At 37.7% G+C, this 27,495-nt stretch overlaps 1 long non-coding RNA gene and 1 pseudogene across 2 annotated transcripts; both read left to right on the top strand.

Annotated features, from left to right (window-relative positions):
- The first annotated feature begins 5,988 nt into the window (after window positions 1-5,988).
- On the top strand, window positions 5,989-27,495 carry LOC111094251. Of its 2 annotated transcripts, XR_005384487.1 has the most exons (4): window positions 5,989-6,287; window positions 24,225-24,305; window positions 25,209-25,379; window positions 27,380-27,495. It is a non-coding gene; the product is annotated as an uncharacterized LOC111094251 (long non-coding RNA). The 2 variants fall into 2 exon arrangements; XR_005384486.1 differs by lacking the exon at window positions 27,380-27,495 and having other exon boundaries at window positions 25,209-25,582.
- Window positions 9,653-9,916, top strand: LOC100688549 (annotated as a pseudogene).

The raw sequence follows: 27,495 nt of genomic DNA, 5'->3' as shown, positions 1-27,495 counted from the left end.
GTGGCATGTTTAATTTTATATAATTGAGGAGGTATAAGCAGTTAATCTAGATTTCTTTGAAACAATTGAGTAGTAAAGAAAACAAGAGAGGCAGGGCTATAGGTGAGAAGAAATTTTGTTTTTAAGATGGATTTGAGATTATTCCCAAATAATGATGGAGGAAGTAAAGACAGGGGATAGATAAAACATACCCTTCTTGAGGAAGTGAGAACCAATGGCACTGAGAATACAGAAAAGGCTGGCCCTTGATCAAAGGAGGAAAAGTTTAACCATTCCCTAGGGGAGAAGGGATGCAAATGATGGTGGTCTCACAGATTCTGTGGTGGGAAGTTTCCACAGCCTGGGTTTACACTCTTTTGTTAACCTCCAATCCAGTCACCCTGTGTTGGACACTTTCTGCTCCACAACACTCAGCACAGCTGGGCAAAATACATATCATAAAGAATTACTTCAAATAATGTCACTTCTCCACTTAAACATCTTCAGCGACTACAAAGAAGGATACTGGAGGAGAGGGGCTGGACACTAAGAGTTAAAGCCAGCTCTAAATAAAGGACCTCGCTGTAGCTCAGCTGTATATTCACGCAAATCTCTTCACTTCTCTGTCCCTGTTTTCCAAATTCCTTTCTCTACACATCCTGGCTTCCCTGAGTGGTTGCCACTTACATCAGACACATCATCAATGATCAAGGTTCAGTTCCTTTCCTATTTCTTTGACAACTTACATCGATGACTCACATAGAGAAGCCCTGCAACACCCATTTGGTTCCTTTCATGTACTAACTTACATTGCAGCTGAATTTCTCATAGTTTACCCTAGCCTTCACAGACAGGCACCATTGGTGGTTATATCTAAGAGAAATTATCAGATTGCTTACTACATTACACACACACACACACACACACACACACACAGCACACACACATAGATACGTACTATTTTGCAACAGTCATGCAGAAAGGAAAACAGGAGACAAGTCTTCAAGAAGTCACTTCTGCTACAGCATCATGCTAAAACTCATAGTCACATTTCCCTGTGAATGTTCAAAGCATATTCTCAATGGAAATATGCTCAAAAGAAGCCACTTGGGAAAGCCAGAAAAATTAGCTTGAATCTAGTGCCCTACCTAATTGTTTGACTTTGAGCAAGTCACTTCCCCATTGGATCACAGGGTCCTTGTTTGTACAAAAAAAGGAAATAGACCAAATAACCTCCCATTTTTCTTCTAGATATAAGCTACAAATCTCTTTTTGAGAATGAGGCTGATTATGGGTGAATAGGCATTTTAAGATTACAGAGATTACTACCACAGAGTGATGATCCTACAATTCATAGTCCTTTCTTTGCATTTACTATGGAAGGAAAAAAAAGTGCTGAGTAGTGTTTTCATTTTCTCTGAGCCACATCGTCCTTCCCAGGGAAAGCCTACTATCATCGTTAGAATATGAAGTGATTAAACCATAATACTCTTCAACTGCTTGCAACTTGAGGCAATGTTTGATAATGAATGATTACATAAATAGCCCCACGATACCACCTCAAATGAAAAATCTGCTTTTAGATCAGACTCTATGCATCAGACTATTCCCATAAAAAATTTCAATGCCCTTATTGCTAAACAGAAAATAATGAGTCTAGTAACAAAAACAATTATTGCACCCTTGCAACTTAGAGCAATTTCTGTGTAAGATAATATACTAACGTTTTACTGAATTTCCTGAAAAGAAGCAACACTTTCAAATAAAAGAAATACATAACACTCAGCTTATTGATTACATGAAGGAATGGACTCTTGAAGAAACACCAGAGCTAAACCCTATTCATCTATTCATGGTAAATATGTAAGACCAGGATTACTAAGTGGTTAGAAAGTAAGGTCCTGGCTTAAACAGCAACAGCACCTGAAGGCGGAAGGTCATCCTTACACTGTGGTAGGCATAATAATGGCCTTCGGAAGATGCCCACATCCTGATTCCTGGAATCTGTGACTGTTTTACCTTACACGATAAAAGAGATTTTGCAGATGTGATTAAATTTAAAATTTTGAAATGAAGAGATTATCCTGGTGGTTCCAACATATTCAAAAAGACCCTTATAAGAGGAAGAAGGCAGGAGGGTGAGAGCCAGGAAAGGCGATGCGCCAGTGGAACTAGAGGTCAGGGTGATGTGGGCGCATGAAACAATTATTTACCACAAACTGTTTTCTTCTTCTTCTCCTTTTCTTCTTCTTCTTCTTCTTCTTCTTCTTCTTCTTCTTCTTCTTCTTCTTCTTCTTCTTAAGATTTTATTTATTTATTCATAGACACAGAGAGAGAGAGAGGCAGAGACACAGGCAGAGGGAGAAGCAGGCTCCATGCAGGGAGCCTGACGTGGGACTCGATCCCAGGTCTCCAGGATCACACCCCACGCTGCAGGCGGCGCCAAACCGCTGCGCCACCAGGGCTGCCCAATTCTCCTTCTTCTATATCAATTCTACACACAGCTCTTTTTAAAAGTCAAGGAGCAAATGCAAAATTATGTGAATATATTTGTATTACTTTTTAAAATGGTTCTGATAAGTTTTCTCGTGGTTTACTTTTAGGTAAACGTATCAGTGTCCTCTTGCTGCTATCACAAATTGCCACAGACTTAGTGGATTATAAATTCTGCTAAAGACTTTCATAGAAGAAGTCAGAGTGGTTTTTTTACTGTGAGCCTGTGTGTGCGCACATACGTGTATATGCCTAAGTTAACTGTATAGAAAATATCTAAAGTTCTCACAAGTCTCAACAAATTCATCATTCTTACAATACCTTGAATGAAAGCCTCCTCTAGATGTTGTTAAATATAGAAATGTGAGCTACTTATATCCACTTATCACCAATAAATAATATGCAATTTTCATTGGAATAGAAATAATTCACAGCTATCCATGTCTGATAGGATCCCACATTGTGGTTGGTGCTGTACACAGCACTAGGAATTCAGAGACAAGAATGATGGCACACCTGCTCTTAGGTAACTCAGGACTCCCCAGAGGAGGAGGCTATTTCAATTGTTTTATAATTTTTTTTAATTTTTGATTTATTTATTTGAGAGAGAGACAGAATGAGCAGGGAGGAGGAGCAGAGGGAGAGAGAGAAGCAGACTCCCCACAGGGCAGGGAGCCCAGTGCAGGGATTGATCCCAGAACCCAGAGATCATGACCTGAGCTGAAAGCAGACACTTCACCACCTGAGCCACCCAGGCGTCCCTGTTTTATCATTTTTTATCAGACTACTGTATCAAAGTTATATTTCAAGCTATTTCTACCCAACAACAGGTAACATTTTATCTGCCTCAAAATATTCTATGGGCCATTGTTTCATAACACACGTCCACTTGGACTATATTATTTAGAGACACATTGCATCTTTGAATAAAAGATTATAGCTCCTAATACAGATGTAATCTATATACAGCATTAATTTTGAAAATACTTCCTGACAGTGCATGGCTCTCTTGCATGACTGGATATGGAACTCATGTTAAAGCCTCATTTAGTCTCCAAACATATGGTGGAAAATATTTATTTTACTTTTTTCACTGAAACCACAAAATTAAGCATTGTTAAATCCTGGCTGCTGAGAGAGTCTATGTGACAAATCACCCAAACATAGGAGGTCTCTCTCATTTCCATGGGCTAAGGGTCTTATGGAATCCAGGAATCTGTAGAACTTCAAGGAATTCATTAATCCCTGGAAACTGCAAGCAATTCTAAGCACACATGTGCACTTGTATTCTTTCAGTTATAGGGTCAATAAATGTCATCAGGGCTTCAAGGAGTCTATAAAGAGAAATACTGCCTTTCCATGGGCTAACTTCAGTAGGCAAAAGGCTACATATTTGCAGTTTCCATTCTTATCCTAATTACAACATCCCAGTTATATCATGGTCAGACCATTGCATTTTTTACTGCTTCATATTTTTACCTCCTAAATCAGGGCTAATACTGATTCCCTTATGTTCCATGTTACCCAGAGCTCCACTTGGAGATGGAGGGAATAAATATCCAGACCTCACTGTCTCTTCTCTCTGACCTCATGCCAGCCTCTCAGCAGCTAAACCTAACTGTAAGGCAAAGTGCAAAGTTGCTTGGTGATAAGCTCCTTACAGCCTCTCCCTCCACAGCAAAAAGAAAGGTGGAGATGGATAGATGGTAGATCCTGGGGAGCAAGGCAGAGTGAGTAAAAAGCAAGCCATCTGACATATGCCCTCACGTATGAAGTTCTTGCAGCTATATGTATAAAATGTCATCCTTACACTTGCTCTTTCACCCCCCCCCCCTCAGGTTTCCATCACATGGCACCTCTTTGGTGAGACCTTCTCTCATCACCCCATTTGAAGTTGCAAGCTGTCTTACCTCTGTCTCTGACTCCCCATCCCCCTGCCCTGCTTGGAGTTTGATGGTAGCACTATCACCATTACACAGGCTGCACACCTCACTTAGCTTTTTTTTTTTTTTTTAATTGTCAGCCTTTTCCCACTAGACCATGAACTCCAAGAGACCAGGGAATATACTGTCTCTTAGAACATTTTCTATCTTCAATGCTGGCATCAACAATATCTTGTACCCAATAGATACTCAACATATACTTATTAAATAAATGAAGGAAAGTGTAAATCAACTTTGGAAAGAAAATCCTTGTGCTATGTTTTAAAAATGGAAACAGGTCTATTAATAAGAAAACTGTTTTTCTTGTTTCAAAATCACTGCAAATACTTACTGCTAGTTTTCACTATCTGAACTTTATTTCCTAAATAGCTCCTTTTCCAAATTTCACTTTCTTTCCTTAATCAACTCAAATATCCTTTTCTATGTAGTCTTTCCTGTTTTGTCAAAAGTGATTGCTGAGTTTGATGAGCTTCAGAGGAGAGTATCTGTATCCTTCATAACTTCCCCCATAGGTATCAGTTATTTGCATGCATATCTTAACCAGCAAAACTGCATTCCAAGTTCTCTGAACAAAGGGTTTATGGTTTATGCAATGTCCACATTCCACAGCACTAAGCACAACCCACTGCCTGCAATGTGTTGAAGATTATTAGTACTGGAGTCAGGGAACCTGCATTCAACTCTTGCCTCCATGCTCACCATGATATGCTGCCATTTAAGGTCTCTAAGCTATGTCATGGGGTAGCTACAAGGGTTAAATAAGATGATACATATAAACCATTAGCCAATAAATGCTCAATAAAGTGTATCCATCATTAGCTTAGTGTGTGTTCAGTGTCTGGTAAACAAAAGAATGGTTATAGTAGGAAATGGAAGGATGAAATCCAAACGAGATATAATCTTCCCATGCTTGTCCTTGTTCAGTGATATATGTTAAGTCCTTTATGTGAACTAGAAAGCAATTAGTGTCAAGAGGTGCAGATTCTTGCATCAGTTTGCTCAAGATCAAATCCATCCTTACTACCTGTGTGACCTTGACCGAGTACTTAACTTTTCTGCCCCGGGGTTTTCTCATCTATGTGACCCATTGATAACAGAGCCTGGAAGGAATAAATGATCAATATTACTAATTACTATAGACACCAAAAGGGATACCACACTGAAAGATAAAGCTTTCTCTTAATCTAACAGGCTGTTAGACAGTCATACATTTTAGGAATTTAGTTTGCATGCTAATAAATAGAGAGCTATAATTAATCTTTTTGGATCCTCTCATTGCCACAATCTTTTCTTTTTCAAGATAGGATTATACCATAGACATTTAAGAGAAAATTACTTCAAAACAAGCAATGTTCCAAGGGGGTAAAATACAACTTCGAAAATTCTTTTGTGTATCTGTTAAAAGTAATCCTCAAAGCAGCAGTTATTAAAACTTTCTACATTCTATCATCCGACGATGTTATTTCACATCATTAATAATTAATCATAGGCCTCTGATTCATTCTTGTACACTCTAAAAATAGAATACCACAAATAGGCTTAGAACCTTAGCAACAGAATGTTGAGTGTTCTATCAGCCTAACCTAGGTACCTACTCACATTTTGCAAATAGATCTGTCTCAGAATTACTAAACTGGAAGGTGTTTCATGGCAAAATCAGATATGTTTTTCCTATTTGCAGTTATTTCAAATTTATCTCACTAAAAGTCTCAGCACTTCTTCCACTCTCTGCTTGCCTGGCAGTAGAGAACAATGAGCTTGTGCTACCATCTTGAGACCCTGATCATGAAGCCTATCAGATATGAAACCTACTAAGTCAGTACCAACCTGGTCAGTCCCCCGATGGAGTTCCTGATGTCTGTCATTTGACAGGTACTTGAACGAGCTCTGGTGAATGAGAAAATTAAGTGAGAAACTGTCATTAATACTGGTAGCATCTAATTTTTACTGAAATTTTAATTTAACTTGTTCAATAAGCTGTGTAAAGCATTATTCTATGTATTTTACAACTATGAGTTCATTTGACCTTCATAACAACTGTATGGGAAAACCAATGCAAAAGTTAAGTATGTTTCCAAGAGTCACACATCTAATAAATGGGAGATCCAGAATCGAAACTCAGGCAACCTGAGTCCTAAATCCGAGAAACCTAGGCCATAAGCCATCCAACAAACCAGGAAACTATAGGTCTGGTTAGCAAATTTCTACATAGCTCTTGGCTTAACAGCAGGACAAATATGGGGGTGGACTTAGTGTGTGTTTAATGTGAGTGTATATGTGTTCCTTAATTCATTTTCAAAATATTCAACTTACCAAGTGATAGTCTATGTATGGATTTCACAAGGGTTCAGAGAGTTAAATCTAAAGGTGGATGTCATAGTCTGATACAAAGCAGCAGAGGCAGAAAATGAAAAGACTAAAACTCTATAATAAGTAGTCCTGGACTCACCCAAGAGTAGAAAAGAGCATTTCCTCTTTCTTTCCTCCTGAAATAGTCACTTGCTCTTTCTCCGATAGATAGATGGATAGGCAGATAAACAGGTAGGTAACAGACAGATAATCCTCACTTCTTTGTGCCACCCGAATTTCTCTTCTGTCTTTTTATCTCCCCCATATGAGATAACTTCAAGCCCGAGCTCATGAATGTCTTTCTGGATACCTGCAGTGTCCAATATGGTAGCCATGAACCACAAGTAGTTACATGAATTAATTAAAATAGACAAATTAAAAATTTAGTTCCTCTGTCCATTCACCACACATGGCTAGTAGCCATCATCGGATAGCCCAGATATGGAGCATGCTCATCACTGTAAAAACTTCTGCTCTAAGAAAGATGGGAGCCATTGTCAGTACCATCCCCTGAAAGTGGTACTGATTTATCTTTTCTGATTTACTTCATTTTTGTGTCCTCACAGAGCTACACAACTAAGTTTAAGAAACCAGTTGCTATAAACATTGAAATTATTTGGCAACATTTACTTTTTCAGATACTTCGTTCAGTCTGCCAACATTCCCTGATCAAAATCATTGGCGAGATTCCATGGATTTTTTTAAGTTGTTTTTTTTTCTTACATGACATCCTTCCAAGTAGTTAGAAGTACAGAACTTAATATATGTAATTTTTTAATCAAAGAAAACACAAGGCATAGCTTATTGTTTTCTTTACCTAAAAGTTTCACCTAACGTCATGCATCATTAGTGGAAAAAAATCACTTTTACCATGTTATCTCTTCTGATACGTGCTCACCTCACTTCATCCCTGAGAATTGTATCCAAATGCATGAAACAATTTCTGTATTTAATTTTCATAATATATCACTGGTAGACTGGCAACAATTAAGCCACTGAGTTAGCAACTAATACAATTTAGACATGATTATTTCATCATAAATATTAGAGTAGTTCCTCCATAATCTCTTTTGCTAAAGTAAAGTGAATTATAGTATCTATTAATACATTCCTCCATCAGATACTTAATTATGACTTACTATATGCCTGATAATGTATTAAGTGTGCCCTCAAAGTTCCTATAGTACAATTAAACTCAAATTATTGAAATAAAAAAGTGACTCTGTTGCCCTTTGAGTTCCCATAGGAGGGTGGTGACTGCCTAAATTCAAATCTCTGTTCACTTTCCCCCAAACCACGCATATCCAAAAAGGGAGCAAATAAAACTATCCATAACCCATGCCTGCCACATAACTGGGAGACCGAGATTGTGACAAATCTCAATTTACATGTAAGTAGGGTATAAGCATCCAAATCTGGAGAACCACTTCAAGGCCCAGGCCAGATCAAAAGCAAGAAGATAGTGGGGTACAGCAGCAACAGACTCCACAAAGATAGAATATCACTCTCAGAAGGAGAGAGTTCCACGTGGACTGGAAAAATGGTAGGAACAAAGATAAGACCTGTTGTATCAGGGCACTGGCTCCTGAAGAATTGAAAGGAAGAGCAGAAAAGTGCACCGGAGCAGAAGCAACAGTCCTGGAAACAGTACGGCCCCTGAAGGAAAGGGAGGGCCGTAGGTGGGGGCATCCCTTGGAGGTTAGGTGGTAAAGGCAGCAGAGTGTTTAAGTCAAGGAAAACAAAGAAACCAAAGAGAATCAGAGCCAGAAGATACACCAACCTGCTTCTCCACAGGGATAAAATTATACTTCTCCACCCAACAGAATCAGGCATTCTCAAACCAGAAATCACAGTGAACCTCTCAAATCTCTTGCCTTTGCATGTGGAATCAAGGCAATAGAAAATAACTTTAAACATGCAACAATCCAAAGAATACAGTCCTCACAAGCCTTCCCTTAGGAATCTACTAGAGTGAGAGCTTCAGCCAGCCAGAAACTTCAGCAAAGGGACCTTTGGTGAGCACTGAAGATATTTAATATATATATTTAATTATAGATTAAAGACTAGAAGAAAGGTGGGGCAAACAATGAAAGAACAGCATGTGCCCGTTAAATATTTTGACAGAATTTCAAAATATGGTTAAGTAAATGGGAGGGAAAAAAGGGAAAGAAAGGGAAAAAATGAAATGCATTTTCTGAATACTGTGTAGTGATAAAAGTGATAAAAGGATGTCATCTTAAGCTGACAAATCAAATAGTAGAAGCCTAAATAAGGAATAAAGGGACTAAGGTACTAAAGGTAATCACTAGAAAAAAATACAAATTTTCCTAAACTAAGTTAAATAGTCTGTCCACCCCAGATCCCTAAAAAAATAAAAATAAAAAAGGCAAGGAAATAGACCACATGGTGAAACATAGCAACTATGACAATATATACAGTAAATATAAAAAAATAATAACAGAGTTGATTACTGATGTGACCAAACATATTAGTCATGTCAATATATGTAAATGAGGTGAATTTACTTATTAAAGGGATGCCTGGGTGGCTCAGCGGTTGAGCATTTGCCTTTGGCTCAGGGTGTGATCTCGGGTGTAGGGATCAAGTCCCATGTCAGTCTCCCTGTGAGGACCCTGCTTCTCCCTCTGTCTGTGTCTCTGCCTCTTTCTCTCTCTCTGCCTGTCATGAATAATAACATCTTTTAAAAAAGTACTTATTAAAGAGATTTTCAGACTGATTCACAAGGTAAAACCCAACTCTACTATATACTATCAACATCCTTAAGGGGTTCAAGGAATGTCAAAAATAAAGAGATGGACAAAGTTTTATCCGGCAAATATAAAAAATAAAAGTGCAGGGTTCCCCGGAATCCTTGCAACCCCGCGGGCATGTCTGAGGCTGAGTTTGACAAAGCTGCTGAGGACTCTAAGCACCTCAAGACCAAGCCAGCAGACAATGAGATGCCATTCACCTACAGTCATTATGAACAAGCAACTGTGGATGACACAAGCACAGAGCAGCCTGGGCTGCCAGATCTCAAAGGCAAGGCCAAGTGGGAGGCCTGAAATCAGCTGAAAGGGATTTCCACCGAAGATGCCATGAAAGCTTACATCAACAAAGCAGAAGATCTAAAGAACGAGTATGGAATATAAGGGGCTGGATTTGGCTGCCAGCAGTGCATTTCATCTAACCTGCCATAAAGTCTTGTTTTCCTAATACTGTGGATGACCTGAAATAATGAAAATAACCTGTTAACCTAGAATCCTGAAGACCCTACAGTATATGGCTCTAACAGAGTAGGAACTGAAATGGTTAGTGACCTTCACTGAGTAGTTTTTATCTGTAGATCGAAAGTGTATTTGTTACTTTAGGGAGACTTGGGTGGCTTGCTCAGTTGGGGGTCTGCCTTTGGCTCAGGTCATGAATCCAGGGTCCTGGAATCGAGCCCCACATCAAGCTCCCTGCTCATTGGGAAGGCTGCTTCTCTTTTTCTCTCTCCCTCTGCCCCTCATTCTTTCTTGTTCTCTCTCTCTCTCCCAAATAAATAAATAAAATCTTTTTTTAAAGTGCATTAGTTACTTTAAATAAATGCAAGGTTGACATCTTGATATTGGACAAGGTATAAATCATCACAAAAAGCATAAAATGAAACAAGGAAAGATAATGTTAAAATGATAAAGGTCATAATTCATAACAAAGATAATATTCTTAAATAACTGTGAATATAACCACCACATTTATATAACAGAAACTCCCAGAAATGTCAGGAGAAACAGTCAAAAACAAAATAATATCATAAGACTTTAACATATCATTCCCAGATCAAGAAAATCAAGTGGATGAAAACCAAGGAAGGATATAAGACACTCCTCATGCCATGAATAAAGTTGATCTTACAAATCTATATTGAATTTTACCACCAATAATAATTTACACACCTTCTTCTCAATGGCATATGGAACATTCACATAAACTTAGCATATATTATATCACATAGAAATCCTCATTTTCATAATATAGAAATAATTCAAATAGCATTCTCTGATCAGAGCACAATATTAATAGAAATTAACAAGAAGTTAATTTCTAAAGTGTCTTTTCCAGCTGAAAATGTAAACTTTCTACTGAACAACTCTTCAGTAAAAGGAAAATGCTAAATTAAATTTCATAATTTCTTTTAAAAATAATGCTAATAAAAACAGACTGTATGGGATATCATTAAAGCTGTGATTAAAGAGAAATTCACAGCCTTAAGCCCTTAACATCAATAAAAATGAAAGAATAACAATAAATGAATTAAAATCCCAACCTGAAATCCTGTGAAAAAACAAACATACAAACATTGTAAAGCACAAGAAAGGAAATGGTAAAAAAAAAAAAAAAAAAAAAAAAAGCAGAAATTAATTATTAGAAAAATATTCGAATTAATAAATTAAAATGCTGGTTCCTGGGAGGGTAGAAATCATTTGGTAACTTATTCAGAGAAAAAAGGGAGAAGCATAAATATGCACAATAATAAATAATCCCTGGAAAAGAATGAATTAAAACACAGAAAACACTATTTTATACAACTCTATGAAAATAACACAGAGATGAAATAGTAATTTCCCAGTAAGTTTAATTGATCAAAACTGATACCACTCAAAATAGGTGGCTTAAGTAGACTAATTTCCATAGGAAAAAAAAAAAAGAAGAAAAATTATTAAAATCCTACCCCCCTTAAAAAGGCAACAGGCCCAGATGGCTTCACAAGAGAATTCTACAAAACCTCCAAACACCAGATGATTCTAATTATTCTTAAAGCATTCCAGAACATAGAAAAGGAAAGAATACTTCCAAACTTTTTTTATAAAGCAAGTAGAACATTGCTAATTAAACCTAATGAAGAGGATACCAGAAAAGCACAGTTAAATTCCTCATGGCCACAAACGCAAGATTGTCCTTTCCCAGCCCCAAGGCTTGGGGAAGGGAAAGTACGGAGGGGCCTGAAGTCAGCTGCCCACAAGCACCAGGTACCTACATTCCCCCTTGTTCTGCTGGGGATACCCGAGCAGCTTTCAGTCACTGCAGGCACAGGGCCTGGCATTGCGAATCCCAAAGGAAATGAAGGGAAAAGTTTCTATTTTAGCCTCCTACAACCAGGCTGAGTGGCCTCCTGCAGAGGCCAGAACTACCATCCTGTGTGAGTTCAAAACAGCAACTTCTCCCCCATCCCTCAACTCAGGGCTTGCCTAAAGTTTGCTTTTCTCTCCCTTCTTCTGGGATGGATTTGGAAAATGGAGAGGGGAAGAGCCAGGAGTCCTACTGGGTCCACCTCTTGAGTGGAACTGGAACTTCATCAGAGAGAGGATATTTGATTAGTTTGACTAAAACTCAGATTTTCCTTTAAAGGAGTGGTGGAAAATAAAGTTAGTTATTTCAAAATCATGAAGGTGGTAAATGACTTGATTTGGGCTTTAAACTAGATTTGGTAGATCCCTGAATGTTTTCCAGCAAAGGAAGACTTTCAGTAAAATAGTGTTATAGAAAGATCAATCTAATGATAATCATTCGGGGAGATGTTGCAGCATTCTAGAGTCCCTTCCTAGTCAAAGTACAGGCTTCAGGCCCACAGCATCGGCCTCATGGGGAACTTATTACATTGCAAACTCTCAGGCCTTTGGGGTCAGAGCCTGCATTTTAATAAAATCTTCAGGAAATTTAGGTGTACATTAAAGTATGAGAAGCAGTGTTCTAGAGATCATAAAATACCACCTGAAAAAAGAAGGGACGGATGCACGAGAAATTGTATTCAAAAAAATGATTAAGATCAAAGAAGATAGGGCACCTGGGTGGCTCAGTGGTTGAGCATCTGCCTTCAACCCAGCATGTGATCCGGGGTGCTGAGATAGAGTCCCGCATTCTGCTCCCCTCAGGGAGCCTGCTTCTCCCTCTGCCGATGTCTCTGCCTCTCTCTGTGTGTCTCTCATGAATAAATAAATCAAATCTTAAGAAAAATAAACTAAAAGATCAGAGAAGACAATAAGGTTTCAAGGTTGGGTCACAGTTGAGTGTATGAATCCCGGCCCCAAGAGCAAATTCATAAAGACTTAGACTGTAGTTAATGGGTTACAGCTGCATCTCTGCTTCTTGTCAAAATAATTTAAATTGTTAAATCATAGTAATATTTCAATTTGGAAAAAATCAATAGAAATCCTGCTATTATTCCTTTAACTCTCGAAGATTTTACGTGGCTTATGTTTTTAATGAAGCTATCCATCTGATTTTCCATTTTCTCTCTTACAGTGTGGTAGATTTAGAGTCTTCCCCCAAAGTTCCCTTTGTCACCAACCTGGGCATTCTTCCAGGCCCAAAGATAGTAGTGAAAATTATAGGCTCTTCCTACATACTTTTCTTTTTTAAGCAACTAGAATGGGTTCCATATTAGCAAGCCTCAATCTTTCCCTATTTGTAGTTTTTTTTTTAAATCCTTTTTTTTTAAGCACCTCCACAGTCCTGATCAAAACACAAAACCTTCAAAAGAAGCTAAGTTCAACAGTGTGCAATTAACGGTGTTGGTTTATGTAGTTTATATAATTTCTTACTGAATATGCATGCAGTTTTATAAATATCATAAGAGAACTATAGAAATGTGAAAGCATCTTAGGCAGTCAAGTGCAGAAAAAGCTACTCATTAATATAGAATGCTGTCAATTTGGTTAATAGGATATAAATAATATAAACATAGAAATAATAATTATGATGAAAGCTGGGTCCCTCTCTGCAACACAAATAAACCCTCAGAATGTTTTACCTCCATGCTAAAGTTAAAATTAAGAAATTTAGTTGATCTCAGTAATATCTTGGTTCACTCTCAACAACAGAAAACTTACCTACAGACATGTTTAATAATTAAATATAAGATTATATACTGAATAGTAATAGGGGAAAAAACAGTTTTTAGAAGTATCTCAGCATTTTTAATGCCCTTCGGGAGACAAAAATTTTTTGGAACCTAATAATTTTTGTTTCAATAATTACAAATTTTCTTCCTTTGGAATGTTAAGCTTGCTCCTAAAATGTCTTCTCTTTTTTCTTTTTCAATTCAGCATAGAAAGCTTTAATATGAAAGGTGATTTCCTCTCTTATAAAAACAACTACAATTAAAAGTTTCTTATGTATTCTTCCAGAATTTTTTTCTATGCTTAGACCAGTGTCTACATAAAATGTCTATTTTTTCTCTGAAACTCACTAGCACTTCCATATTCCTCTTACGCCTCCCATATCTGCACCTCTTTTGTTTCTCATTTTGTGCTCATGATCTACAACAAGTATATTTTCACATATCTCTCTGATTAAAAGCTTAATTTCCAGTATTTCCAATTTCAAAAAACTCAAAAATAGGGGCATGGATAGTGTTCAAAACTCTGCTAGTCTCTGTAATTCTACATAATTAATCACTTGTCTAAACAAAGTAAGATACATGAGGATACATGATCTTTTCTTTCTGAGAAGCTGAGATGCACAAACTCCTTCCTTATTCCTTGTTCATAAATTTTTCTCAAAAGCGTATCCATGCACATTCTGTTGGGATTTGCTGCTTCAGAGCAATTATGTAGACTACATGGAATAGGTCACTTTCCCTTATGCTGATTGTTCAGGCTTTACATTGCTTTTTAGACTACATTAATGTCTTTACTTCACAAAATTATTTGCTGTATGGTATTAAGGAGATCGACACTATCAATCCAAACATTTGTTATTAGAACTGTAGTACTCTTACAGAATGATTGTGACTCTACAGGAGATGGTTTTGAAATTACAGTTAAATAGTCGTTACCAGAATAGATTTTGCTCCTGAATTATGCAAAATAGTCAACTTCATCATATAAAAATCTCAGTGGATTCCAGAAGTTTTAATTGGTCAAGGCAAAGAAAGAAATAAACAAGGCAACATATTCTGGATGGGAGTCCTGGGACTTGCCTGTAAGGTAATTAATTTTCAATTAAACAGAAAGTAGAAGAAATGGAATTGAAATCCAACTGGATGACTAGGGGAAAGGATTCAAAGCATACATTTATGTTGACAAATGCTATGATTTCAGAGAATGAGCAGGTCATTTCTTATGGTTGGTGATGTGGATATTTCATAAATGAATAAATAAATAACTCTTAAGCTCGGTAGAATGGATCTAACTAGGAGCCACAACCACTCTCTACTCTTATCCCAAATGAGGTACTACTCTCTGCAACTCTGTGCTTATTATGAAATATGCATGGATATAGCCTCGTATTCAAACCACCTAAAACTTTCCCTTTAATTTCCTTGATTCGTTTTAAAGATTTTGTTTCTGTAAAGAAAATTATGGTGGTGTGAACTGTCTTTATGTGGGTAGTTCTCATTCATGTTTCCTACAAAATTGCTTTGTGAAAATGGTCTAAGGCTTAGCGCTTTCTGAGGAAAAATAAACGTACCCCTTTTCAATTATGCCCTATATGTGTTTTCAGGGCAGAGTGAAATTTGAAAAAAATTTCAATTCTAGAAAATGTAATATCCCTTCACATTTTTTTAGTACATTAACACAATTATATTAAAATAAATTGTATTTTGAAATCTTAAAATCAGGTAATCTGCTTATTAAACTATTCCATGCAACAGAGATAGTGAGTTCCTCTGAATTATTGTATGAAGATATGATAATCCAAATTTTTAAATCCTGATAAAATAGTTTTTAAAAGTGTAGATCAAGGTCTCTTCTAAATTTGAATGCAAAATTATAAATGAGGCAATAACAAGTCAACTCAACACTATGTTAAAAGGCTTTAATACGATGATAAAGTAGACTTTCTATTGGTAATAAGAGTATTGCTCATAATTGGAATATATAATAGCACATATATCAATATAAGCAAAAAAGCATATGACCTTCAGATTAGCAATAATTAAAAAAAAAGTAACCCCAGTGCTGGCAAGGATGCAGGGAAATAGATACTATTCACATCAAAACTGAGAGTTTAAATTACCACGAACATTTTAGGAAGAAATAAGAAGTTATCTATTAAAGGTAAAACTTCACATGCTTTTGAACCAGAAATCCTATTTTTAATGTAGTTGACAAAAGATAGCATCATCGTAGTGGTATTTCTATAGTGATGTTTATTGTAGCAGTATTTATAGTGATACAAATAAAAACTGAACAATCAGCCTTCTGACACCAGCCCAGTCAGAAAAGATACCAGCCACCCAGCTGTAAACATCTGTTGGAAACTGAGAAATATCAGCCCTTCATAAAGCTTAATTTTGTTGGCACATTATACCTTCAAATTCAAATATTTTAGGCTCCTGGATGGCTCAGTTGGTTAAGTGTCTGCCTTTGGCTCTGGTCATGATCCTGATGATCCTGGGGCCCACCCATCAGGCTCAACAGGGATGCTGCTTCTCCCTCCTCCCACCCCCTGCTCTCACTCCCTCCTCTCACCATACTTTCTCTGGCTCTCTCTCCTTCTCTCAAATAAATAGATAAAAATCTTAAAAAAAAAAAAAAAGAATTCAAATATTCAAACATTTTACCTGAAAATCTTACCTACTAAATCTAACCTTACTAAATCCAATATCTCATTAATGAATCACTTTTTTTTTTATTAATCAGTTTTGACAAATGATTTGGTTGTCACTAGGGGTCTAGCTGCTAATGGATATGGCATCATGATATTTATTTAACAAAAATAATACTAAGAGTAGAATTGAACATATTTACAAAACACTCTGTTTTTACATATAGAACAAGAAACATATACATCTACTCCACAAATATTTATTAAATGCCTCTTACTTCTCAGTAGGTACTCCCCTACCTTCTGAACATGTTGCAAAACCGATTTGATGCTAGCTTTCAAAGAGTTCATGATAGACACCAATCAAGTAAAGAAATAGGTGTGTGTACACAATTAGAAACTGTGAGCAGGATGCAATGAAATAGAATAATGAGGAGGGGGTTCATTTAAGTAGTCAGGAAAGGCCTCTCTGGGAAAACGACATTTCATCTACTAGGGTTGAGAAGTCAGCCTTATAAAAGGAGGGAACAAGTCTTCCAGGCAAGCCAAGTAGTCTCTTATTTATTTATGAGACTGGCTTATTTTTTTTAAATGAATCACAATGTCTAATTGGTACTTCATTAGTGCTCAATATGTATTTAATGAATCCAACCATGGATGCATGCTATTTTCCATCTCTCTTAGCAAAGATCTATGTGTTGAATTATGGTACAATGGGGCACATAAGAAACACCAAACTATTTTGAAAGTGAGTACCACATATTTATTTGCCACTAACACACTAATTTATATAAAAGACCTAAGGCATACACGCAAAAATTGACATGATTAAAACATATATACAATTAACCCTTTATATAGCCATGTCCTTGTGGTTCCCATCTCATCTTTCCCCATGTCGGTAATAGTCACAGTTCAAAACCTCCCCCTCCATATCATCTCTAACTACATGAAATGATTATCAACTGAGAGAAGGAATTATGGGGGTTTGTAGAAGTCTGAATCAGAAGGAGTGAGGATCCGGATTCTCTGAAGTTTGAAAAGTATTCCCCCATTCTGGGGAGCATATCCTTCTTCCCCTCCTTATTTAAGAATAAGTAAGGTGTTTTATGGTCACTCTTGCAAAACTCAGCTCAACAAGTAGAACATCCATTGTGTACGTCCCACATGCTTAACACTGTACCTGGCTCTGTGGGGAATCCCAAAGCATGTTTATTCTAAGGCTCTTTGGAAGATGAATATATAAATTGGAATATATAATAGCACATATATGAATAAACCATGTTCTAAGGCTCTTTGGAACCTGACCTTCTAGTTGCATAATTCCCAGTCTTACCTTTCCTTTCAGACCTACTGCTAAGCTCTTTCGGCCATGCCTTCTTCTTCAATCTATATTCTCCTTTGGCGTCCATAACCACAGTCCTGGACAGTTTGCTTTTCTGGCTCGTCTTCCTCTTCTTACCCTATAAATATTTTTCCCCAATTTCATTATCAGTCATTTAATGTGAGCCATCTCAAACCCACTTAGAGCTTCTATCATCAAGCTTACATGGGTCCCAGCTCCAAATCTCTGCCCCAGATCTCTCTCCATACTCCACATTCTGATCTCTTAGATCCTCTCAATATGACTTGGATGTCTTACAGACAGCTCATGATAAACCCAGACTCTTCCACTTGGCCCTGAATCTGTTGTTCCTCTTCTGTTTCCTGTACTCATAATGACACCTTAAACCATTCAAGATTCTAGAAATGATCCTACTCTCTTCCCTCCTTTTCCCTGGAAATGATCCTACTCTTTTCCCTCCAATTGATCACTAGATCCTGACAGTTTTGCTCTCTTAATATACCTCCATTCTTCCCTCTCTCCTTGGTTAGGCTCTCAGATCTTACATGGGAAAATTCAGTAGCAATCATTTAACTAGTCTCTGCTTTCCCTTCCATTCTCCCCACAAACCATCCAACATATCCCTCCATAATTCCATCAAAGGGGCTGTATTAGAATATCAAAGTACAGTATCAAGTTAAATGAGGTGTTTAATGACAATAGTAAGAGGTTAAGAGATTCAGGAAAGAGAAAAATATATCCATTTTCCTTCTCATGGGTTTCTTTTTTTTTTTTTTTTCCATGGGTTTCCTCTGAAAGCTTTAGGTTTCTAGAAACAATGTCACCTGAAATATCTCCCTTGTGAACTTTCCAGAAATTTTAGCCAAGAAATTACCATCATTAGGACTGGCTATTTGTAAGGACAATGGAAGTAGACAAGAGGACAGTGTATCTAGTAATTTACAGGAAATCATGCAGGTATGTTTCAGGACTGGTTTCCCTATTAGTGCCCTCATTTGGGTCCTGATAAAACAAGACACAAAACAGGAAAATTGGAATAGTGATATAGAGTGGCAAGAATAGGTTCTAGGAATGGAAATCAGGGTTTTACATACGCAGATATAAAATTTTTACCAAAGATGCCCTTCAGGCAATTTACCACTAAATCCATGCTTGTCCTGCTGGTATTACCTCTCACTTCATTTAATTCAGAAAGGTTCCATTGAACATCTCTTCCATGTCCTATCGTGAGCACCGGAGGGTATGAAAGAGAAATGTAAAACACATCTCCTGTTGTCAGTTTACATTCTTTTAAGATTTTATTTTTATTTATTTGACAGAGAGAAAACACAAGCAGGGAGAGCAACAGGCAGAGGGAGAGGGAGAGAAGCAGGCTCCCTGCTGAGCAGAGGCAGACGTAGGGCTCCATCCCAGGACCCTGGGATCTGAGCCAAAGGCAGATGATTAACCGACTGAGCTACCAAAGCACCCCGGGGAGTTTGCATTCTAATTGCAGAGATAACATACACAAACATCCATGAAAATATACTAAATGAGAAGCTACAGAAATAAATGAGAAACTACAGAAATAAATGGGCAGCCCGAGTGACTTAGCGGTTTAGCGCCGCCTTCAGCCCAGGGCCTGGGATCAAGTCCCACGTCGGGCTCCCTGCATGGAGCCTGCTTCTCCCTCTGCTTGTGTCTCTGCCTCTCTCTCTCTCTCTGTCTCTCATGAATAATAAATAAAATCTTGAAAGAAAGAAAGAAAGAAAGAAAGAAAGAAAGAAAGAAAGAAAGAAAGAAAGAAAGAAAGAAAGAGGAAAGAGAAAGAAAGAAGAAAGGGTAAACAGAAAGTAGGCAAACACACTAAGATGGACAGAGAAGGCTGGAGTAGGGGTCCATAGGCAAGTCCTGGTGAAAGGGAAATGGGACCTATTGTTGCCAAAAGATTTTGTGATATATACACATTTGTGTGTGCAGCATGTTCGAAGTGCCTCTACCCCAGAAGGTGATAACATAGGCCAGAGAAAAGTGCAAAAAAAAAGAAAAAAAGAAAAGAAAAAGTACTTAAAAGCAAATTTGGGGCATCTGGGAGGCTGGGTCAGTTAAGTGTCGAACTCTTGATTTAGGCCTAGGTCATGATCTCAGGATCATGAGTTCAAGCCCCATGTTGGGCATGGAGCCTGCTTAAGATGCTCTCTCTTCCTCTGCTCCTCCTCCTTGCTCTTTCTCTCTCTCAAAAAAGGGGGAAAAAGGGGAAAAAAAAGCAAATCTTCATGAGGGGCTCTGTAAGTGACATGTTTAAATCTAAGTATCCTGAAAGCTTCTCAACCATTAAGACAAACAGCTTAGTCAAATTCTCTGCCTAAGGATCGGTGAGTCACATGGAATCATTTCTTCTGCTCTTTGAAGATCAGTCAGGGGTGGGTTTCACTGCAAATATCTGAAGCTTTTCCACGCCCACAAAGCCCTCCAGCTACAGCTCAGCATTTTGTACAGCTGGACAGTAAATCTTTAAAAAAGTAAAACACTGCCCTCTAGTGTCCAATGTACACAACTGTGGAAATTCCTTCATGTTATTCAACAGCAGCCAGGCGGAGAACAGTATCCAGTATTCAGGCTTTAAATGGGTTTGCAATTAAAAGGACTAAAGCCTCTTGAAATGATACGAGCAAATCCTTCAGGAAATGAAATTTAGAATCAGACCCGATTACAGTGTTTCAAAATGGGGCCTAATACTCTAATTACCACCATGACTCTGCATATATGCAAATTTTTCCTCCAAGGAGTTCAAAATTTGACTTGAAATCCAGAACTCTTGATTTCTGGTCCAATCCTTACCATCTAAAGAAAGCATATTCATTTAGACTAGCTGTTTAGTAGGAAATTTATTAGAATCCACTTCTTCTTGCCTGCAGTCACATAGGTTCTTTTCCTGCTCCAAATTCTAGTAAGAGTTGATTCCACGTTTCTTCAGGTCTTGCCTCCTGTTGGTAAGCAACATTTTTAGTCCCTTCGTGGTCCTTGGGATGGGCATGGCATTTAAAGTGTGTTTAATGGGGCAGCCCTGGTGGCCCAACGGTTTAGCGCTGCCTTCAGCCTAGGGCCTGATCCTGGGGTCCTGGGATTGAGTCCCACATCGGGCTCCCTGCATGGGGCCTGCTTTTCCCTCTGCCTGTGTCTCTGCCTCTCTCTGTGTGTGTCTCTCATGAATAAATAAATAAAATCTTTAAAAATATAAAATATTTTTTTAAAAATAAAATAAATGTGTTTAATAAATGTGTGAATGCATGAATGAATGAATAAATTGGAATTGAATAATGAATAGACAGATGGATATATGATAGGTGGTAAGATAATCACCCTTATTTAAAGCAGAGGTAAAAAATGCTATCTATTGTGCAAATACAAATACACCCCCAAAGCTCACTGCCCTGGCTCAGAGGCCACAACAGGCAACTAATAAAAAAAATATATATATATCAGGAAGGCAAGAATGGCTCCAAATCAAGCCTGAGAGCACTACTATATTCTGTTGACCTCAAAAATGGACACTTTGGCTCTGCCTGCTTTTTGTGTAAGCCCTATAAGGATTACACAGATGCCTGAGCACAAAAGCAGGAGAGAGGAAAACCTGAGAGAGTTGGAGGAGGTTCCTCACCCCCACTACCCTTGGGAAATGTCTTTCAATGGATGGGTTGTAGAACTAAACATACAAGTCAATGCTTCCTTGGAGCTGGATAGAAATGTCATAAACAATGGCTCCTGTGGGCACCACAGAATCAATCAGTCCTTGAGTTTGGTTCAGTAGCTCTTTCTGCTTTAGGTGCTCTGTGAGTACTGGCTGGGAACGGTCAGTGATAGTGGTGGAGACGTAATAATGCTTTATTAGGTGCCTGCTGGTTCAGACTCTTTAAATGCTCCCTGCCTGCCCTTGAAGAAGCAAGCTGAGAAAGTGTAAACGTATGCAGTAGGTATTTGTAGTTGCCTAGGGACTTCTCCAGACAAGCTCCCACTTGCCCGCTCCAAGGTGAATTGCCCAAAGCTTTCTGCTCTCCGTTCCTATTTCTCTAAGCTGTGTACCTCGACTCCTGTTTTCTGAAGAGCTCTTTTACACATAAGTTGACTCAGTCATAACATGATATACTTTGAACAAAGTCTACTTCTGCCTTCCGGGACCATAAGTGTCACTAAGAAACTGTGGTGTCTGTTTGGGTACCCTGACAATTAGAGGACAGGCTTGCCTTTTAGCCAGGATTCCATTTCCCTAGAGAATAGGAGGTAGTGAAAGAGGTAGGAAATAAGAGGGAAAGGAAAGAAACTAAGAGAAAGTGGCCTCACACACACAACACATAGAAAACAAGCAGCACATGCCCCGTGTGTGGTTCTAATTGCCACATTCTCCTCTGCAGGATGCTTGGGACCAGCAGCATTTTCTTACCATGTACCACGTCCCTGACCTCACTTTACCACAATACTCAGATCTCTCCTCAAAGAACTCCAGTGGTCTCAGTGAATACCAGGATCTTTTCTCAGTGCTTATTCTCTCTGGCCTTTCTTTAACTTCTGACATTTCTGATATTTTTGATTATCTGTTCCTAGAACGGTCTCCTGCTTTTCCTCCAGAGATTATCATTATTTGGGGGAAATCCAAGCCACTTCCATTTTTTTTAAAGAATCCAAACATTTTGGTATGTCTTTTTTTTATTTCTTTTAAAGATTTTATTTATTTATTCATAAGAGACAGAGAGAGAGAGAGAGAGAGAGAGAGGCAGAGACACAGGCAGAGGGAGAAGCAGGCTCCATGCAGGGAGCCCAAAGTGGGACTCGATCCCGGGACTCCAGGATCACGCCCCGGGCCAAAGGCAGGTGCTCAACCACTGAGCCACCCAGGCGTCCCATTCTGGTATGTTTTAAATGTGTACCATTACTAAATTAAAATTTTAATACAAACAAAATATAAGGATATGATTTCACTTTGAGAGCACATCAAAAATCTAAACTTGAAGCTATAGATGATCGTGAGAGCTCATGCTGGTAGCACAGGGATAGGCTCTTCCTGCCTCTCCATCTGGCTTCTAAATCTTTCACTAACTCCTCTTCCTCTTCTTGCTGCAAGACTGTCTTCCGACCCAGTACCTCTCCACTTACTTTTCTTTGGCCTCCTGATCCTGCCTCCTAGGCCAATTGTCATTTTATACTAATGACTCCCCAACTGATTTCCTAAACCTACTCCAACTCTGCTACCAATACCTCCAGTGTCCTACAAAACATCTAAACTTTTCCATCTGCAAACTGAGCACATCATCCTCTTTCTGGGTAGCAAACTAGCTTTCCCATTTCTCCTGTCCATTTCTCCTTTCTCCTGTCTCAGCAGAAGCTGAGAGTTCCTTATAGGACTAGCTGCAGAGGTGTCCATCCTAGTTGAGCTTTCAGAACTGGGTATAATGGCTTGACACAGAGGTTAATCTGAAAAAGTTCGGCAGATAAAGCTAGTTAAATGTGATGGATAATAAGCTGTTAAGGGCAGACTCTGAGCTTTACACAGACACTGGGGTATATGTCATGGGTAGACAGGAAGTTTTTAAGGTTGTTCAAATAGTTTAGACATCTCCTTCATGCCATAGATCCCAAGTCTTATTCACTAGTTACATGCATATCATGTAATAAGCTAAAAAATATAATTTTAATATTACATTTCACTTTTGTTTATCCTTCCATAAATTATTCACCTAGTGGATTTTTATGGGCAATTTTTAATCCCAGTATTATAATGACCTCTCAGACAGATCTCTTTATGTTCTAAGATTATCCAAAGCACCATATACAATCCGTCCTTCTATACATGGTATCAACTGGTATGATCAATGGTATTGATCCATTGATCCAACCAGTAGATAGCTTTACTTAAGGAAGCTACCCCTGAGTGTCTTCATGAAAGGCATGCCATACACATTACAAGAAAGGAAATTATGATAATTTGGCAACTTCCCTGTGAAAATCCCTCCTTAGTTTAGACATTATGATCACTTGCATTCCAAGGCTTGCATTGTGCTCCTTAAAGTCCTAATGAGTACCCCAAATGAAGTAAGATAATCATGATTAGATATCACCATTGGGCCACATTTTATGTCCTAAGAAAAGTAATGAGACAGGTCAGAACTTCCCCATTTTAGAAGAGTCACCCAGTCTTACTGTTAGAAACGCAGCTGTACGAAGTAGACGTTCTTTGTAATCTGCCCCCAAAAGATAGAGTTAACTAAGCCACTGATGAGATAAGAATCCAGACTACTTAGATAATTGGTGACTACTACTTAGATAACTGGTGACAGACTACTTAGATAACTGGTGACAGACTACTACTTAGATAACTGGTGACAGACTACTTAGATAACTGGTGACTTCATACAGGAGGCAGAAGCAGTGCCTGAAATGTCTGAGTAGGACATGATGTTGCATTTTGGAGATAAAGGGCAACTGAAACCCTTTGTAAAGTCTTTATCTCTCAGTGGGCTGGAATTTCTTTGGAAAAGAAATCTCCATTGTAATAAAATAGATCTGAACCAGATAAAAGAGTCATCCCAAATGTGGGCATTTCCTAGGGCACCTGGACTGATGTTCCCTAGCCATTGAGAGCTGCATCATCATCACCAGTTGCTGTATAATTAAAAGCACAACAAACTGTAAGTATGAGCAAGATATAATTATGAAGGAGAATTTCCTTTTGTATATGGCAAATTAGTATGTTCTATTTCAACACTAAAGATAATTTATTTTTAAACTGCCCATTTTTTAATGCTCTGCATAAAGCTTCCTGTAATATAGAATATTTTTTTAAAAAGCATCAATTATATTTACAAAAAATAAACTACTATTTAAACATATATTTAATATGCAGGAATGCGAACTGAATGAAAATCAAATTTCACTTTTAGACAATAGATATTTTTCCAAGAGACTTATCAGGATTACAGAGAAGGTTAGATGACTGAATTCTTCTACAAAATGGTGTTCTCTAGTAACAAAATTGTATCAAGGAATTTTTATTTTGTCCTTATTCTAACCTTAGCAAATTTGTAACTGAGTTTCCATCACAAACCAGCAGGACACTTTGGTGGATTTACCTTGTAAGAAGAAAACTAGTAAAAAGAAAATAGTATTATTTAATGCATAATTTAACATTTGCCAGGAAAACTCTGTAAATTCATTTTCATCTATATTATATATTATCAGCTCTAATATCTTTTTCTTTACTACTTTTTTCTATTCTTAATATAACCTATTCCTACAAACATGCCCAAATCTCCACCAGCCAACTTAAGATGGTTTCTTGACACTATCTTAAAATGCAATGTTATCCTCATTGATTTCATCACACACAGACTTTTGCAAAGATACTGACACTTCACATGTCCTTCCTCAATTTCTACAGTTCCCTTAATCCATGGTTTCCACTCTTACAATTCATTTGAAATTTGTGCAGAGTCTGACAACCTTTCCTCCATTTTCATCTCAGTTGATTTCCATCAATATTCGACCCTATTAATGTTCTCCTTTTCCATGTCTCTTTTTTTTTTTTTTGGCAGTGTTATTCTGGCCAACCTCTTCCATCTTTCTTTTGGCAACCCGAATGTCCATCAGTAGACAAATGCGTAAATAAAATACGGTATATACCTGCAATGGAATATTACTCAGCCTTGAAGAGGAAGGAAATTTTGGCACATGCTACAACATGTATGAACCTTAAGGATATTACAGTAAGTGAAATAAACCAGTTACAAAAAGAAAAGTATTGTATGATTCCACTTATATGGGTTACGTAGAGTAGTTAAACTCATACAGCCAGAAAACAGCGATGGTTGCCAGAGGCTGGAGGGAAAGAGAACTGAGGAGTTATTCTTTAAAGGATATAGTTTCAATTTTGCAAGATGAAAAGAATTCTGCAGATGGATGCTGGTGATGGTTGTACAACAATATGAATGTACTTAATACCACAGACCTGTACACTTGAAAGTAGCTAAGATCCTAAATTTTACATTATGTATATTTTACCACAATAAAACAAATTGGGGGAAAATTATTCTGGTGCTGCATCACTCATCCTAGGTCAAGTGTGTATCATTCCTTCCCAATGTAATGTTTTCTCATGATAATACACAGTACTCATCTTCTCAAAAACCCATTCACACTGCATAATCCTGGGTATTTCAAATATAATCATTCCAGTAGTGGATGATAGTTGCAGGTAATTCCACATGGTACAGATTGAGGGATGCCTTACCAAACCTTCAGATAACAAAAGAAAAGCAGCAGAGTCCTAAATAACCTAGCTGGTGATCACTTGCCCACCTGGTGTTTATATTTACTCACCTCACTGACTAGCCATCTGTCTTTTGTCTAATGAACCTCAGCCTTGTTAATCCACCGAGCTGTAAATATGTTCACAGCCAGCTCTCATCAAAGGTGCTCCAGCTTGAACAAGGCAGTCTGGATTTGTACAGAGCGGCTGGAGTCCAGACCTATGCTTTTAAGCTACTCGACTGTATGAAACATAAAAACACTTTTTAAAATATCATTTATATTCTCAACAATATATGAATATTAATTACAATTATATTACAAAGATTTGAGAATCACTAAATCTTTTCAAGGAAAAATCTGAATCATTAACTTCATAAGGGCAAAAATGTGTGTATCAAATTTAGAAAGCAGACAGAAACAATGAACAGTAAATTGACTCCTTTAAAAGAAAAAGGGTGTGGGTGGGTGAGTGGGTAGTTTGCAAAGTCAACTTGAGAAATTCTTTGAGAACTAAAAGGACAGAGAATGTATTTGACTATAATAAAACCAAGAGCCTTGCTAAATTGTGGTACATCCATACTCGTGAATACTACTTAGCAATTAAAGGGAATCAGCTGTTAGTACCCCCAACAACACAGATGGATCTCAAGGGCATTACAATGAGTAAAATAAGCCAGTCTCCAAAAGTCACATACTAGTTGATTCCACTTATATAACATTCTCAAATTACAAAATGGTATCAGTTGAGAATAGGTTAGTGGTTGCCAGGGGCAAGGGATGGTAAGGAGTCAGGGGCATGACTATAAAGAGAGAGAGATCTTTGTGTAGATAGAACGTTTCTGTACCTTGATGGTGGTGGGTATCACACAAATCTATGCATGTGACAGAATGACACAGACCTACACAGACACACTGTACCAAATTCGTGGTTTGATACTGTAATAAAATTATGTAAGGAATAACATCAGGGGCATATGGATGAAGCACACAGGACATTTCTCGGTACTACTTTTGCAATACACCCTGAATCTATAATGATTTCAAATAAAAAGTATTTAAAAAAAGACGTGTTCACTAAATGGAAAAGACCCAATATGCATATAAAGGAGGAAGAAGGGGAAGAAAGTAATAATCAAGAAGGAATAGAAAAACATGCTAAGCCAAAGAAATATTTGTTTCTATTTTGAAAGGGCCAATCAGGCAAAATCAATGTAGTATAGCCCACAGCCACAAATATCTTTGAAATTCATGGTTTTCAAGGATAATAAAAAGTTGTATAGGCAGAAACGACAAATAATATGCAAGAGGAAAAATAGTTGGTGTTAAAATTACACTTTCTTTTTATATACTAAATTTTAGTAGTGACAAGAGTGATTTCTATGCAAATAGTTCTGAAAATGTGAAATTACTTTAAAAGCTTGTTTAAAATGCATATTCCTGGACCTTATCTCCATAGATTCTGAAGCAGATGGCCCAAGAATCACATTATTTAAGACTGGTCTACTGAGTTTTGCAAAGAAAAGATTTATGGTGAAAAAAACCTTAACCTAGCCAAACTCTTATTAAAATGAG

The sequence above is a fragment of the Canis lupus genome, chromosome 36 (genome assembly GCF_011100685.1).
Source record: "Canis lupus familiaris isolate Mischka breed German Shepherd chromosome 36, alternate assembly UU_Cfam_GSD_1.0, whole genome shotgun sequence".
Taxonomy (NCBI): Eukaryota; Metazoa; Chordata; class Mammalia; order Carnivora; family Canidae; genus Canis; species Canis lupus.
Note: the sequence above shows the minus strand (reverse complement) of the source record. Positions and strands in the feature narration are given on the sequence as shown.